Source organism: Taudactylus pleione, unplaced genomic scaffold (genome assembly GCF_031769625.1).
Source record: "Taudactylus pleione unplaced genomic scaffold, aTauple2 ptg000612l, whole genome shotgun sequence".
In the NCBI taxonomy this organism is placed as follows: Eukaryota; Metazoa; Chordata; class Amphibia; order Anura; family Myobatrachidae; genus Taudactylus; species Taudactylus pleione.
In genome coordinates this window covers 1687210-1702851 of record NW_028285014.1, presented here as the reverse complement: position 1 = coordinate 1702851, position 15642 = coordinate 1687210, and the positions used below count along the sequence as shown (strand labels likewise).

Genomic DNA, 15642 nt, shown 5'->3' with positions numbered 1-15642 from the left:
AGGAGCAAATAGGATTGAAGTTGCCTAAAGGATACATGAAAAGGAGCAGACTACGTGGGCCAAGTGGTTCTTATCTGCCATCAAATTCTGTTTCTATGTAAAACATTATTTCAACAGTCAATTTCTACATGAACTGAACTTTAGAATTTTAAAACTAATCATAGTGTCTTTATCATTTAAGAATAATTTAATTAATTTAAGTCTAATGTAATTTGATCTTGATTGGAATGTAGATGGGAAAATCGATCAATTCTTAGGTCTTTAAAAGTTTCTATGCCCTTTAATTCATTCAATCATTGTGCTTCATATTGCTTTGAAATAAATGGGATCAAGATATCAATGTCTGGGAGAGGAAAGATTGAAAGACTGTGGATGTCCTGAGCATACTTCTCAATGTCAGTCATTTTGAGTGTAAAACATAACCAAAGAGCAAAAATATATTGTCGGAAGTGGGATTTGAACCTACGCCTCTTTACAGAGACCAGAATTCCCATTAACTGGAAGAGTAGAATCTTGAGTCTGGTGTCTTAGACCGCTCGGCCATCCTGACAAGCACATCAGTATGTCCAAATCTGCTTCCTGTTAGGGTTTATCATTTTACTATTTATATTTTTGATTGTGATTTTGACAAATAATTTGGCCTTGTTGAAAAAGGGGTCATTAAATCAAGATCTTAGATTAATGCATTTCCTCTAAAAGCTGTTTCTTAAATAACATTATTTAGGAAAAATGGCTCAAGCTAAAGTGTTATCCTTCAAAATTACTGTTGCCACCCTTTACTAAGGTCTTCATCCTAGCAGAACCGATTAGTTTGTCTTAGAAGTAAATTGTATATCACGTTATATGTAAAGTCTAAGAGCCTTAAAATACTTTCGATGCCAATTATTCTTGTGTTTTATGTTTAGATTACTGAATACTAAAAGAATGTTGTGCAAACAATACTTATTCTTCAAAGGAAGAGATGTACAAGAACACGAGGACATGCACTGAAACTGGAGGGAGGTAGACTTAGAGGAAATTTGAAGAAAAATTACTTCACAGAAAGGGTAGTTTATAAATAGAAAAGCCTCCCATCCGATGTTGTTGAAGCTAAATGGTGAAACAATTTAAACACGCTTGGGATAGGCATAAGAATATCCTTAAGAGAAATGTAAGGAGCAAATAGGATTGAAGTTGCCTAAAGGATACATGAAAAGGAGCAGACTACGTGGGCCAAGTGGTTCTTATCTGCCATCAAACTCTGTTTCTATGTAAAACATTATTTCAACAGTCAATTTCTACATGAACTGAACTTTAGAATTTTAAAACTAATCATAGTGTCTTTATCATTTAAGAATAATTTAATTAATTTAAGTCTAATGTAATTTGATCTTGATTGGAATGTAGATGGGAAAATCGATCAATTCTTAGGTCTTTAACAGTTTCTATGCCCTTTAATTCATTCAATCATTGTGCTTCATATTGCTTAGAAATAAATGGGATCAAGATATCAATGTCTGGGAGAGGAAAGATTGATAGACTGTGGATGTCCTGAGCATACTTCTCAATGTCGGTCATTTTGAGTGTAAAACATAACCAAAGAGCAAGAAAATATTGTCAGAAGTGGGATTTGAACCCACGCCTCTTTACAGAGACCAGAATTCCCATTAACTGGAAGAGTAGAATCTTGAGTCTGGCGCCTTAGACCGCTCGGCCATCCTGACATGCACATCAGTATGTCCAAACCTGCTTCCTGTTAGGGTTTATCATTTTACTATTTATATTTTTGATTGTGATTTTGACAAATAATTTGGCCTTGTTGAAACTGGGGTCATTAAATCAAGATCTTAGATTAATGCATTTCCTCTAAAAGCTGTTTCTTAAATAACATTATTTAGGAAAAATGGCTCAAGCTAAAGTGTTATCCTTCAAAATTACTGTTGCCACCCTTTACTAAGGTCTTCATCCTAGCAGAACAGATTAGTTTGTCTTAGAAGTAAATTGTATATCACGTTATATGTAAAGTCTAAGAGCCTTAAAATACTTTCAATGTCAATTATTCTTGTGTTTTATGTTTAGATTACTGAATACTAAAAGAATGTTGTGCAAACAATACTTATTCTTCAAAGGAAGAGATGCACAAGAACACGAGGACATGCACTGAAACTGGAGGGAGGTAGACTTAGAGGAAATTTGATGAAAAAATACTTCACAGAAAGGGTAGTTGATAAATAGAAAAGCCTCCCATCCGATGTTGTTGAAGCTAAACGGTGAAACAATTTAAATACGCTTGGGATAGGCATAATAATATCCTTAAAAGAAATGTAAGGAGCAAATAGAGTTGAAGTTGCCTAAAGGATACATGAAAAGGAGCAGACTACGTGGGCCAAGTGGTTCTTATCTGCCATCAAATTCTGTTTCTATGTAAAATATTATTTCAACCACCAATTTCTACATGAACTGAACTTTAGAATTTTAAAACTAATCATAGTGTCTTTATCATTTAAGAATAATTTAATTAATTTAAGTCTAATGTAGTTTGATCTTGATTGGAATGTAGATGGGAAAATCGATCAATTCTTAGGTCTTTAAAAGTTTCTATGCCCTTTAATTCATTCAATCATTGTGCTTCATATTGCTTAGAAATAAATGGGATCAAGATATCAATGTCTGGGAGAGGAAAGATTGAAAGACTGTGGATGTCCTGAGCATACTTCTCAATGTCAGTCATTTTGAGTGTAAAACATAACCAAAGAGCAAAAATATATTGTCGGAAGTGGGATTTGAACCTACGCCTCTTTACAGAGACCAGAATTCCCATTAACTGGAAGAGTAGAATCTTGAGTCTGGTGTCTTAGACCGCTCGGCCATCCTGACAAGCACATCAGTATGTCCAAATCTGCTTCCTGTTAGGGTTTATCATTTTACTATTTATATTTTTGATTGTGATTTTGACAAATAATTTGGCCTTGTTGAAAAAGGGGTCATTAAATCAAGATCTTAGATTAATGCATTTCCTCTAAAAGCTGTTTCTTAAATAACATTATTTAGGAAAAATGGCTCAAGCTAAAGTGTTATCCTTCAAAATTACTGTTGCCACCCTTTACTAAGGTCTTCATCCTAGCAGAACAGATTAGTTTGTCTTAGAAGTAAATTGTATATCACGTTATATGTAAAGTCTAAGAGCCTTAAAATACTTTCGATGCCAATTATTCTTGTGTTTTATGTTTAGATTACTGAATACTAAAAGAATGTTGTGCAAACAATACTTATTCTTCAAAGGAAGAGATGTACAAGAACACGAGGACATGCACTGAAACTGGAGGGAGGTAGACTTAGAGGAAATTTGAAGAAAAATTACTTCACAGAAAGGGTAGTTGATAAATAGAAAAGCTTCCCATCCGATGTTGTTGAAGCTAAATGGTGAAACAATTTAAACACGCTTAGGATAGGCATAAGAATATCCTTAAGAGAAATGTAAGGAGCAAATAGGATTGAAGTTGCCAAAAGGATACATGAAAAGGAGCAGACTACGTGGGCCAAGTGGTTCTTATCTGCCATCAAATTCTGTTTCTATGTAAAACATTATTTCAACAGTCAATTTCTACATGAACTGAACTTTAGAATTTTAAAACTAATCATAGTGTCTTTATCATTTAAGAATAATTTAATTAATTTAAGTCTAATGTAATTTGATCTTGATTGGAATGTAGATGGGAAAATCGATCAATTCTTAGGTCTTTAACAGTTTCTATGCCCTTTAATTCATTCAATCATTGTACTTCATATTGCTTAGAAATAAATGGGATCAAGATATCAATGTCTGGGAGAGGAAAGATTGAAAGACTGTGGATGTCCTGAGCATACTTCTCAATGTCGGTCATTTTGAGTGTAAAACATAACCAAAGAGCAAGAAAATATTGTCAGAAGTGGGATTTGAACCCACGCCTCTTTACAGAGACCAGAATTCCCATTAACTGGAAGAGTAGAATCTTGAGTCTGGCGCCTTAGACCGCTCGGCCATCCTGACAAGCACATAAGTATGTCCAAACCTGCTTCCTGTTAGGGTTTATCATTTTACTATTTATATTTTTGATTGTGATTTTGACAAATAATTTGGCCTTGTTGAAAAAGGGGTCATTAAAACAAGATCTTAGATTAATGCATTTCCTCTAAAAGCTGTTTCTTAAATAACATTATTTAGGAAAAATGGCTCAAGCTAAAGTGTTATCCTTCAAAATTACTGTTGCCACCCTTTACTAAGGTCTTCATCCTAGCAGAACAGATTAGTTTGTCTTAGAAGTAAATTGTATATCACGTTATATGTAAAGTCTAAGAGCCTTAAAATACTTTCGATGCCAATTATTCTTGTGTTTTATGTTTAGATTACTGAATACTAAAAGAATGTTGTGCAAACAATACTTATTCTTCAAAGGAAGAGATGTACAAGAACACGAGGACATGCACTGAAACTGGAGGGAAGTAGACTTAGAGGAAATTTGATGAAAAATTACTTCACAGAAAGGGTAGTTGATAAATAGAAAAGCCTCCCATCCGATGTTGTTGAAGCTAAACGGTGAAACAATTTAAACACGCTTCGGATAGGCATAAGAATATCCTTAAGAGAAATGTAAGGAGCAAATAGGGTTGAAGTTGCCTAAAGGATACATGAAAAGGAGCAGACTACATGGGCCAAGTGGTTCTTATCTGCCATCAAATTCTGTTTCTATGTAATACATTATTTCAATAGCCAATTTCTACATGAACTGAACTTTAGAATTTTAAAACTAATCATAGTGCCTTTATCATTTAAGAATAATTTAATTAATTTAAGTCTAATGTAATTTGATCTTGATTGGAATGTAGATGGGAAAATCGATCAATTCTTAGGTCTTTAAAAGTTTACATGCCCTTTAAATCAATCAATCATTGTGCTTCATATTGCTTAGAAATAAATGGGATCAAGATATCAATGTCTGGGAGAGGAAAGATTGAAAGACTGTGGATGTCCTGAGCATACTTCTCAATGTCAGTCATTTTGAGTGTAAAACATAACCAAAGAGCAAAAATATATTGTCAGAAGTGGGATTTGAACCTACGCCTCTTTACAGAGACAAGAATTCCCATTAACTGGAAGAGTAGAATCTTGAGTCTGGTGTCTTAGACCGCTCGGCCATCCTGACATGCACATCAGTATGTCCAAACCTGCTTCCTGTTAGGGTTTATCATTTTACTATTTATATTTTTGATTGTGATTTTGACAAATAATTTGGCCTTGTTGAAAAAGGGGTCATTAAATCAAGATCTTAGATTAATGCATTTCCTCTAAAAGCTGTTTCTTAAATAACATTATTTAGGAAAAATGGCTCAAGCTAAAGTGTTATCCTTCAAAATTACTGTTGCCACCCTTTACTAAGGTCTTCATCCTAGCAGAACAGATTAGTTTGTCTTAGAAGTAAATTGTATATCACGTTATATGTAAAGTCTAAGAGCCTTAAAATACTTTCGATGCCAATTATTCTTGTGTTTTATGTTTAGATAACTGAATACTAAAAGAATGTTGTGCAAACAATACTTATTCTTCAAAGGAAGAGATGTACAAGAACACGAGGACATGCACTTAAACTGGAGGGAGGTAGACTTAGAGGAAATTTGAAGAAAAATTACTTCACAGAAAGGGTAGTTGATAAATAGAAAAGCCTCCCATCCGATGTTGTTGAAGCTAAATGGTGAAACAATTTAAACATGCTTGGGATAGGCATAAGAATATCCTTAAGAGAAATGTAAGGAGCAAATAGGATTGAAGTTGCCTAAAGGATACATGAAAAGGAGCAGACTACATGGGCCAAGTGGTTCTTATCTGCCATCAAATTCTGTTTCTATGTAATACATTATTTCAATAGCCAATTTCTATATGAACTGAACTTTAGAATTTTAAAACTAATCATAGTGTCTTTATCATTTAAGAATAATGTAATTAATTTAACTCTAATGTAATTTGATCTTGATTGGAATGCAGATGGGAAAATCGATCAATTCTTAGGTCTTTAAAAGTTTCTATGCCCTTTAATTCATTCAATCATTGTGCTTCATATTGCTGAGAAATAAATGGGATCAAGATATCAATGTCTGGTAGAGGAAAGATTGAAAGACTGTGGATGTCCTGAGCATGCTTCTCAATGTCGGTCATTTTGAGAGTAAAATATAACCAAAGAGTAAGAAAATATTGTCAGAAGTAGAATTTGAACCCACGCCTCTTTACAGAGACAAGAATTCCCATTAACTGGAAGAGTAGAATCTTGAGTCTGGCGCCTTAGACCACTCGGCCATCCTGACAAGCACATCAGTATATCCGAACCTGCTTCCTGTTAGGGTTTATCATTTTACTATTTATATTTTTGATTGTGATTTTGACAAATAATTTGGACTTGTTGAAAATGGGGTCATTAAATCAAGATCTTAGATTTATGCATTTCCTCTAAAAGCTGTTTCTTAAATACCATTATTTAGGAAAAATGGCTCAAGCTAAAGTGTTATCCTTCAAAATTACTGTTGCCACCCTTTACTAAGGTCTTCATCCTAGCAGAACAGATTAGTTTGTCTTAGAAGAAAATTGTATATCATGTTATATGTAAAGTCTAAGAGCCTTAAAATACTTTCGATGCCAATTATTCTTGTGTTTTATGTTTAGATTACTGAATACTAAAAGAATGTTGTGCAAACAATATTTATTCTTCAAAGGAAGAGATGTACAAGAACATGAGGACATGCACTGAAACTGAAGGGAGGTAGACTTAGAGGAAATTTGAAGAAAAATTACTTCACAGAAAGGGTAATTGATAATTAGAAAAGCCTCCCATCCGATGTTGTTGAAGCTAAATGGTGAAACAATTTAAATACGCTTGGGATAGGCATAAGAATATCCTTAAAAGAAATGTAAGGAGCAAATAGGGTTGAAGTTGCCTAAAGGATACATGAAAAGGAGCAGACTACGTGGGCCAAGTGGTTCTTATCTGCCATCAAATTCTGTTTCTATGTAAAACATTATTTCAACCGCCAATTTCTACATGAACTGAACTTTAGAATTTTAAAACTAATCATAGTGTCTTTATCATTTAAGAATAATTTAATTAATTTAAGTCTAATGTAGTTTGATCTTGATTGGAATGTAGATGGGAAAATCGATCAATTCTTAGGTCTTTAAAAGTTTCTATGCCCTTTAATTCATTCAATCATTGTGCTTCATATTGCTTAGAAATAAATGGGATCAAGATATCAATGTCTGGGAGAGGAAAGATTGAAAGACTGTGGATGTCCTGAGCATACTTCTCAATGTCAGTCATTTTGAGTGTAAAACATAACCAAAGAGCAAAAATATATTGTCAGAAGTGGGATTTGAACCTACGCCTCTTTACAGAGGCCAGAATTCCCATTAACTGGAAGAGTAGAATCTTGAGTCTGGTGTCTTAGACCGCTCGGCCATCCTGACAAGCACATAAGTATGTCCAAACCTGCTTCCTGTTAGGGTTTATCATTTTACTATTTAGATTTTTGATTGTGATTTTGACAAATAATTTGGCCTTGTTGAAAAAGGGGTCATTAAATCAAGATCTTAGATTAATGCATTTCCTCTAAAAGCTGTCTCTTAAATAACATTATTTAGGAAAAATGGCTCAAGCTAAAGTGTTATCCTTCAAAATTACTGTTGCCACCCTTTACTAAGGTCTTCATCCTAGCAGAACAGACTAGTTTGTCTTAGAAGTAAATTGTATATCACGTTATATGTAAAGTCTAAGAGCCTTAAAATACTTTCAATGCCAATTATTCTTGTGTTTTATGTTTAGATTACTGAATACTAAAAGAATGTTGTGCAAACAATACTTATTCTTCAAAGGAAGAGATGTACAAGAACACGAGGACATGCACTGAAACTGGAGGGAGGTAGACTTAGAGGAAATTTGAAGAAAAATTACTTCACAGAAAGGGTAGTTGATAAATAGAAAAGCCTCCCATCCGATGTTGTTGAAGCTAAATGGTGAAACAATTTAAACACGCTTGGGATAGGCATAAGAATATCCTTAAGAGAAATGTAAGGAGCAAATAGGATTGAAGTTGCCAAAAGGATACAAGAAAAGGAGCAGACTATGTCGGCCAAGTGGTTCTTATCTGCCATCAAATTCTGTTTCTATGTAATACATTATTTCAATAGCCAATTTCTACATGAACTGAACTTTAGAATTTTAAAACTTATCATAGTGTCTTTATCATTTAAGAATAATTTAATTAATTAAGTCTAATGTAGTTTGATCTTGATTGGAATGTAGATGGGAAAATCGATCAATTCTTAGGTCTTTAAAAGTGTCTATGCCCTTTAATTCATTCAATCATTGTGCTTCATATTGCTTAGAAATAAATGGGATCAAGATATCAATGTCTGGGAGAGGAAAGATTGAAAGACTGTGGATGTCCTGAGCATACTTCTCAATGTCAGTCATTTTGAGTGTAAAACATAACCAAAGAGCAAAAATATATTGTCAGAAGTGGGATTTGAACATACGCCTCTTTACAGAGACCAGAATTCCCATTAACTGGAAGAGTAGAATCTTGAGTCTGGTGTCTTAGACCGCTCGGCCATCCTGACAAGCACATCAGTATGTCCAAACCTGCTTCCTGTTAGGGTTTATCATTTTACTATTTATATTTTTGATTGTGATTTTGACAAATAATTTGGCCTTGTTGAAAAAGGGGTCATTAAATCAAGATCTTAGATTAATGCATTTCCTCTAAAAGCTGTTTCTTAAATAACATTATTTAGGAAAAATGGCTCAAGCTAAAGTGTTATCCTTCAAAATTACTGTTGCCACCTTTTACTAAGGTCTTCATCCTAGCAGAACAGATTAGTTTGTCTTAGAAGTAAATTGTATATCACGTTATATGTAAAGTTTAAGAGCCTTAAAATACTTTCGATGCCAATTATTCTTGTGTTTTATGTTTAGATTACTGAATACTAAAAGAATGTTGTGCAAACAATACTTATTCTTCAAAGGAAGAGATGTACAAGAACACGAGGACATGCACTGAAACTGGAGGGAGGTAGACTTAGAGGAAATTTGAAGAAAAATTACTTCACAGAAAGGGTAGTTGATAAATAGAAAAGCCTCCCATCCGATGTTGTTGAAGCTAAATGGTGAAACAATTTAAACACGCTTGGGATAGGCATAAGAATATCCTTAAGAGAAATGTAAGGAGCAAATAGGATTGAAGTTGCCAAAAGGATACATGAAAAGGAGCAGACTACGTGGGCCAAGTGGTTCTTATCTGCCATCAAATTCTGTTTCTATGTAAAACATTATTTCAACAGTCAATTTCTACATGAACTGAACTTTAGAATTTTAAAACTTATCATAGTGTCTTTATCATTTAAGAATAATTTAATTAATTTAAGTCTAATGTAATTTGATCTTGATTGGAATGTAGATGGGAAAATCGATCAATTCTTAGGTCTTTAACAGTTTCTATGCCCTTTAATTCATTCAATCATTGTGCTTCATATTGCTTAGAAATAAATGGGATCAAGATATCAATGTCTGGGAGAGGAAAGATTGAAAGACTGTGGATGTCCTGAGCATACTTCTCAATGTCGGTCATTTTGAGTGTAAAACATAACCAAAGAGCAAGAAAATATTGTCAGAAGTGGGATTTGAACCCACGCCTCTTTACAGAGACCAGAATTCCCATTAACTGGAAGAGTAGAATCTTGAGTCTGGCGCCTTAGACCGCTCGGCCATCCTGACATGCACATCAGTATGTCCAAACCTGCTTCCTGTTAGGGTTTATCATTTTACTATTTATATTTTTGATTGTGATTTTGACAAATAATTTGGCCTTGTTGAAAATGGGGTCATTAAATCAAGATCTTAGATTAATGCATTTCTTCTAAAAAGCTGTTTCTTAAATAACATTATTTAGGAAAAATGGCTCAAGCTAAAGTGTTATCCTTCAAAATTACTGTTGCCACCCTTTACTAAGGTCTTCATCCTAGCAGAACAGATTAGCTGTCTTAGAAGTAAATTGTATATCACGTTATATGTAAAGTCTAAGAGCCTTAAAATACTTTCAATGCCAATTATTCTTGTGTTTTATGTTTAGATTACTGAATACTAAAAGAATGTTGTGCAAACAATACTTATTCTTCAAAGGAAGAGATGTACAAGAACACGAGGACATGCACTGAAACTGGAGGGAGGTAGACTTAGAGGAAATTTGATGAAAAATTACTTCACAGAAAGGGTAGTTGATAAATAGAAAAGCCTCCCATCCGATGTTGTTGAAGCTAAACGGTGAAACAATTTAAACATGCTTCGGATAGGCATAAGAATATCCTTAAGAGAAATGTAAGGAGCAAATAGGGTTGAAGTTGCCTAAAGGATACATGAAAAGGAGCAGACTACTTGGGCCAAGTGGTTCTTATCTGCCATCAAATTCTGTTTCTATGTAATACATTATTTCAATAGCCAATTTCTACATGAACTGAACTTTAGAATTTTAAAACTAATCATAGTGTCTTTATCATTTAAGAATAATTTAAGTAATTTAAGTCTAATGTAATTTGATCTTGATTGGAATGTAGATGGGACAATCGATCAATTCTTAGGTCTTTAAAAGTTTCTATGCCCTTTAATTCATTCAATCATTGTGCTTCATATTGCTTAGAAATAAATGGGATCAAGACATCAATGTCTGGGAGAGGAAAGATTGAAAGACTGTGGATGTCCTGAGCATACTTCTCAATGTCAGTCATTTTGAGTGTAAAACATAACCAAAGAGCAAAAATATATTGTCAGAAGTGGGATTTGAACCTACGCCTCTTTACAGAGACCAGAATTCCCATTAACTGGAAGAGTAGAATCTTGAGTCTGGTGTCTTAGACCGCTCGGCCATCCTGACAAGCACATCAGTATGTCTAAACCTGCTTCCTGTTAGGGTTTATCATTTTACTATTTATATTTTTGATTGTGATTTTGACAAATAATTTGGCCTTGTTGAAAAAGGGGTCATTAAATCAAGATCTTAGATTAATGCATTTCCTCTAAAAGCTGTTTCTTAAATAACATTATTTAGGAAAAATGGCTCAAGCTAAAGTGTTATCAGTCAAAATTACTGTTGCCACCCTTTACTAAGGTCTTCATCCTAGCAGAACAGATTAGTTTGTCTTAGAAGTAAATTGTATATCACGTTATATATATAAAGTCTAAGAGCCTTAAAATACTTTCGATGCCAATTATTCTTGTGTTTTATGTTTAGATTACTGAATACTAAAAGAATGTTGTGCAAACAATACTTATTCTTCAAAGGAAGAGATGTACAAGAACACGAGGACATGCACTGAAACTGGAGGGAGGTAGACTTAGAGGAAATTTGAAGAAAAATTACTTCACAGAAAGGGTAGTTGATAAATAGAAAAGCCTCCCATCCGATGTTGTTGAAGCTAAATGGTGAAACAATTTAAACACGCTTGGGATAGGCATAAGAATATCCTTAAGAGAAATGTAAGGAGCAAATAGGATTGAAGTTGCCTAAAGGATACATGAAAAGGAGCAGACTACGTGGGCCAAGTGGTTCTTATCTGCCATCAAATTCTGTTTCTATGTAAAACATTATTTCAACAGTCAATTTCTACATGAACTGAACTTTAGAATTTTAAAACTAATCATAGTGTCTTTATCATTTAAGAATAATTTAATTAATTTAAGTCTAATGTAATTTGATCTTGATTGGAATGTAGATGGGAAAATCGATCAATTCTTAGGTCTTTAACAGTTTCTATGCCCTTTAATTCATTCAATCATTGTGCTTCATATTGCTTAGAAATAAATGGGATCAAGATATCAATGTCTGGGAGAGGAAAGATTGATAGACTGTGGATGTCCTGAGCATACTTCTCAATGTCGGTCATTTTGAGTGTAAAACATAACCAAAGAGCAAGAAAATATTGTCAGAAGTGGGATTTGAACCCACGCCTCTTTACAGAGACCAGAATTCCCATTAACTGGAAGAGTAGAATCTTGAGTCTGGCGCCTTAGACCGCTCGGCCATCCTGACATTCACATCAGTATGTCCAAACCTGCTTCCTGTTAGGGTTTATCATTTTACTATTTATATTTTTGATTGTGATTTTGACAAATATTTTGGCCTTGTTGAAAATGGGGTCATTAAATCAAGATCTTAGATTAATGCATTTCTTCTAAAAGCTGTTTCTTAAATAACATTATTTAGGAAAAATGGCTCAAGCTAAAGTGTTATCCTTCAAAATTACTGTTGCCACCCTTTACTAAGGTCTTCATCCTAGCAGAACAGATTAGTTTGTCTTAGAAGTAAATTGTATATCACGTTATATGTAAAGTCTAAGAGCCTTAAAATACTTTCAATGCCAATTATTCTTGTGTTTTATGTTTAGATTACTGAATACTAAAAGAATGTTGTGCAAACAATACTTATTCTTCAAAGGAAGAGATGTACAAGAACACGAGGACATGCACTGAAACTGGAGGGAGGTAGACTTAGAGGAAATTTGATGAAAAATTACTTCACAGAAAGGGTAGTTGATAAATAGAAAAGCCTCCCATCCGATGTTGTTGAAGCTAAACGGTGAAACAATTTAAACATGCTTCGGATAGGCATAAGAATATCCTTAAGAGAAATGTAAGGAGCAAATAGGGTTGAAGTTGCCTAAAGGATACATGAAAAGGAGCAGACTACTTGGGCCAAGTGGTTCTTATCTGCCATCAAATTCTGTTTCTATGTAATACATTATTTCAATAGCCAATTTCTACATGAACTGAACTTTAGAATTTTAAAACTAATCATAGTGTCTTTATCATTTAAGAATAATTTAAGTAATTTAAGTCTAATGTAATTTGATCTTGATTGGAATGTAGATGGGACAATCGATCAATTCTTAGGTCTTTAAAAGTTTCTATGCCCTTTAATTCATTCAATCATTGTGCTTCATATTGCTTAGAAATAAATGGGATCAAGACATCAATGTCTGGGAGAGGAAAGATTGAAAGACTGTGGATGTCCTGAGCATACTTCTCAATGTCAGTCATTTTGAGTGTAAAACATAACCAAAGAGCAAAAATATATTGTCAGAAGTGGGATTTGAACCTACGCCTCTTTACAGAGACCAGAATTCCCATTAACTGGAAGAGTAGAATCTTGAGTCTGGTGTCTTAGACCGCTCGGCCATCCTGACAAGCACATCAGTATGTCTAAACCTGCTTCCTGTTAGGGTTTATCATTTTACTATTTATATTTTTGATTGTGATTTTGACAAATAATTTGGCCTTGTTGAAAAAGGGGTCATTAAATCAAGATCTTAGATTAATGCATTTCCTCTAAAAGCTGTTTCTTAAATAACATTATTTAGTAAAAATGGCTCAAGCTAAAGTGTTATCAGTCAAAATTACTGTTGCCACCCTTTACTAAGGTCTTCATCCTAGCAGAACAGATTAGTTTGTCTTAGAAGTAAATTGTATATCACGTTATATATATAAAGTCTAAGAGCCTTAAAATACTTTCGATGCCAATTATTCTTGTGTTTTATGTTTAGATTACTGAATACTAAAAGAATGTTGTGCAAACAATACTTATTCTTCAAAGGAAGAGATGTACAAGAACACGAGGACATGCACTGAAACTGGAGGGAGGTAGACTTAGAGGAAATTTGAAGAAAAATTACTTCACAGAAAGGGTAGTTGATAAATAGAAAAGCCTCCCATCCGATGTTGTTGAAGCTAAATGGTGAAACAATTTAAACACGCTTGGGATAGGCATAAGAATATCCTTAAGAGAAATGTAAGGAGCAAATAGGATTGAAGTTGCCTAAAGGATACATGAAAAGGAGCAGACTACGTGGGCCAAGTGGTTCTTATCTGCCATCAAATTCTGTTTCTATGTAAAACATTATTTCAACAGTCAATTTCTACATGAACTGAACTTTAGAATTTTAAAACTAATCATAGTGTCTTTATCATTTAAGAATAATTTAATTAATTTAAGTCTAATGTAATTTGATCTTGATTGGAATGTAGATGGGAAAATCGATCAATTCTTAGGTCTTTAACAGTTTCTATGCCCTTTAATTCATTCAATCATTGTGCTTCATATTGCTTAGAAATAAATGGGATCAAGATATCAATGTCTGGGAGAGGAAAGATTGATAGACTGTGGATGTCCTGAGCATACTTCTCAATGTCGGTCATTTTGAGTGTAAAACATAACCAAAGAGCAAGAAAATATTGTCAGAAGTGGGATTTGAACCCACGCCTCTTTACAGAGACCAGAATTCCCATTAACTGGAAGAGTAGAATCTTGAGTCTGGCGCCTTAGACCGCTCGGCCATCCTGACATTCACATCAGTATGTCCAAACCTGCTTCCTGTTAGGGTTTATCATTTTACTATTTATATTTTTGATTGTGATTTTGACAAATATTTTGGCCTTGTTGAAAATGGGGTCATTAAATCAAGATCTTAGATTAATGCATTTCTTCTAAAAGCTGTTTCTTAAATAACATTATTTAGGAAAAATGGCTCAAGCTAAAGTGTTATCCTTCAAAATTACTGTTGCCACCCTTTACTAAGGTCTTCATCCTAGCAGAACAGATTAGTTTGTCTTAGAAGTAAATTGTATATCACGTTATATGTAAAGTCTAAGAGCCTTAAAATACTTTCAATGCCAATTATTCTTGTGTTTTATGTTTAGATTACTGAATACTAAAAGAATGTTGTGCAAACAATACTTATTCTTCAAAGGAAGAGATGTACAAGAACACGAGGACATGCACTGAAACTGGAGGGAGGTAGACTTAGAGGAAATTTGATGAAAAATTACTTCACAGAAAGGGTAGTTGATAAATAGAAAAGCCTCCCATTCGATGTTGTTGAAGCTAAATGGTGAAACAATTTAAACACGCTTCGGATAGGCATAAGAATATCCTTAAGAGAAATGTAAGGAGCAAATAGGGTTGAAGTTGCCTAAAGGATACATGAAAAGGAGCAGACTACATGGGCCAAGTGGTTCTTATCTGCCATCAAATTCTGTTTCTATGTAATACATTATTTCAATAGCCAATTTCTACATGAACTGAACTTTAGAATTTTAAAACTAATCATAGTGTCTTTATCATTTAAGAATAATTTAATTAATTTAAGTCTAATGTAATTTGATCTTGATTGGAATGTAGATGGGAAAATCGATCAATTCTTAGGTCTTTAAAAGTGTCTATGCCCTTTAATTCATTCAATCATTGTGCTTCATATTGCTTAGAAATAAATGGGATCAAGATATCAATGTCTGGGAGAGGAAAGATTGAAAGACTGTGGATGTCCTGAGCATACTTCTCAATGTCAGTCATTTTGAGTGTAAAACATAACCAAAGAGCAAAAATATATTGTCAGAAGTGGGATTTGAACCCACGCCTCTTTACAGAGACCAGAATTCCCATTAACTGGAAGAGTAGAATCTTGAGTCTGTCGCCTTAGACCGCTCGGCCATCCTGACATGCACATCAGTATGTCCAAACCTGCTTCCTGTTAGGGTTTATCATTTTACTATTTATATTTTTGATTGTGATTTTGACAAATAATTTGGCCTTGTTGAA

The 15642-nt window shown here is 33.9% G+C and overlaps 6 non-coding genes across 6 annotated transcripts; all 6 read right to left on the bottom strand.

The window, feature by feature from the left end:
- Positions 1-1594: 1594 nt before the first annotated feature.
- TRNAL-CAA (transfer RNA leucine (anticodon CAA)) lies at positions 1595-1703 on the bottom strand. Its single transcript has 2 exons — positions 1666-1703; positions 1595-1640 (listed from the first exon to the last, which is right to left on the bottom strand). It is a non-coding gene; the product is annotated as a tRNA-Leu (tRNA).
- Positions 1704-3900: 2197 nt separating this feature from the next.
- On the bottom strand, positions 3901-4009 carry TRNAL-CAA (transfer RNA leucine (anticodon CAA)). The gene is made up of 2 exons: positions 3972-4009; positions 3901-3946 (listed from the first exon to the last, which is right to left on the bottom strand). It is a non-coding gene; the product is annotated as a tRNA-Leu (tRNA).
- Positions 4010-9664: 5655 nt separating this feature from the next.
- TRNAL-CAA (transfer RNA leucine (anticodon CAA)) lies at positions 9665-9773 on the bottom strand. The gene is made up of 2 exons: positions 9736-9773; positions 9665-9710 (listed from the first exon to the last, which is right to left on the bottom strand). It is a non-coding gene; the product is annotated as a tRNA-Leu (tRNA).
- A 2199-nt stretch (positions 9774-11972) lies between these two features.
- TRNAL-CAA (transfer RNA leucine (anticodon CAA)) lies at positions 11973-12081 on the bottom strand. Its single transcript has 2 exons — positions 12044-12081; positions 11973-12018 (listed from the first exon to the last, which is right to left on the bottom strand). It is a non-coding gene; the product is annotated as a tRNA-Leu (tRNA).
- Positions 12082-14280: 2199 nt separating this feature from the next.
- Positions 14281-14389, bottom strand: TRNAL-CAA (transfer RNA leucine (anticodon CAA)). Its single transcript has 2 exons — positions 14352-14389; positions 14281-14326 (listed from the first exon to the last, which is right to left on the bottom strand). It is a non-coding gene; the product is annotated as a tRNA-Leu (tRNA).
- A 1044-nt stretch (positions 14390-15433) lies between these two features.
- TRNAL-CAA (transfer RNA leucine (anticodon CAA)) lies at positions 15434-15542 on the bottom strand. Its single transcript has 2 exons — positions 15505-15542; positions 15434-15479 (listed from the first exon to the last, which is right to left on the bottom strand). It is a non-coding gene; the product is annotated as a tRNA-Leu (tRNA).
- Positions 15543-15642: the final 100 nt, after the last annotated feature.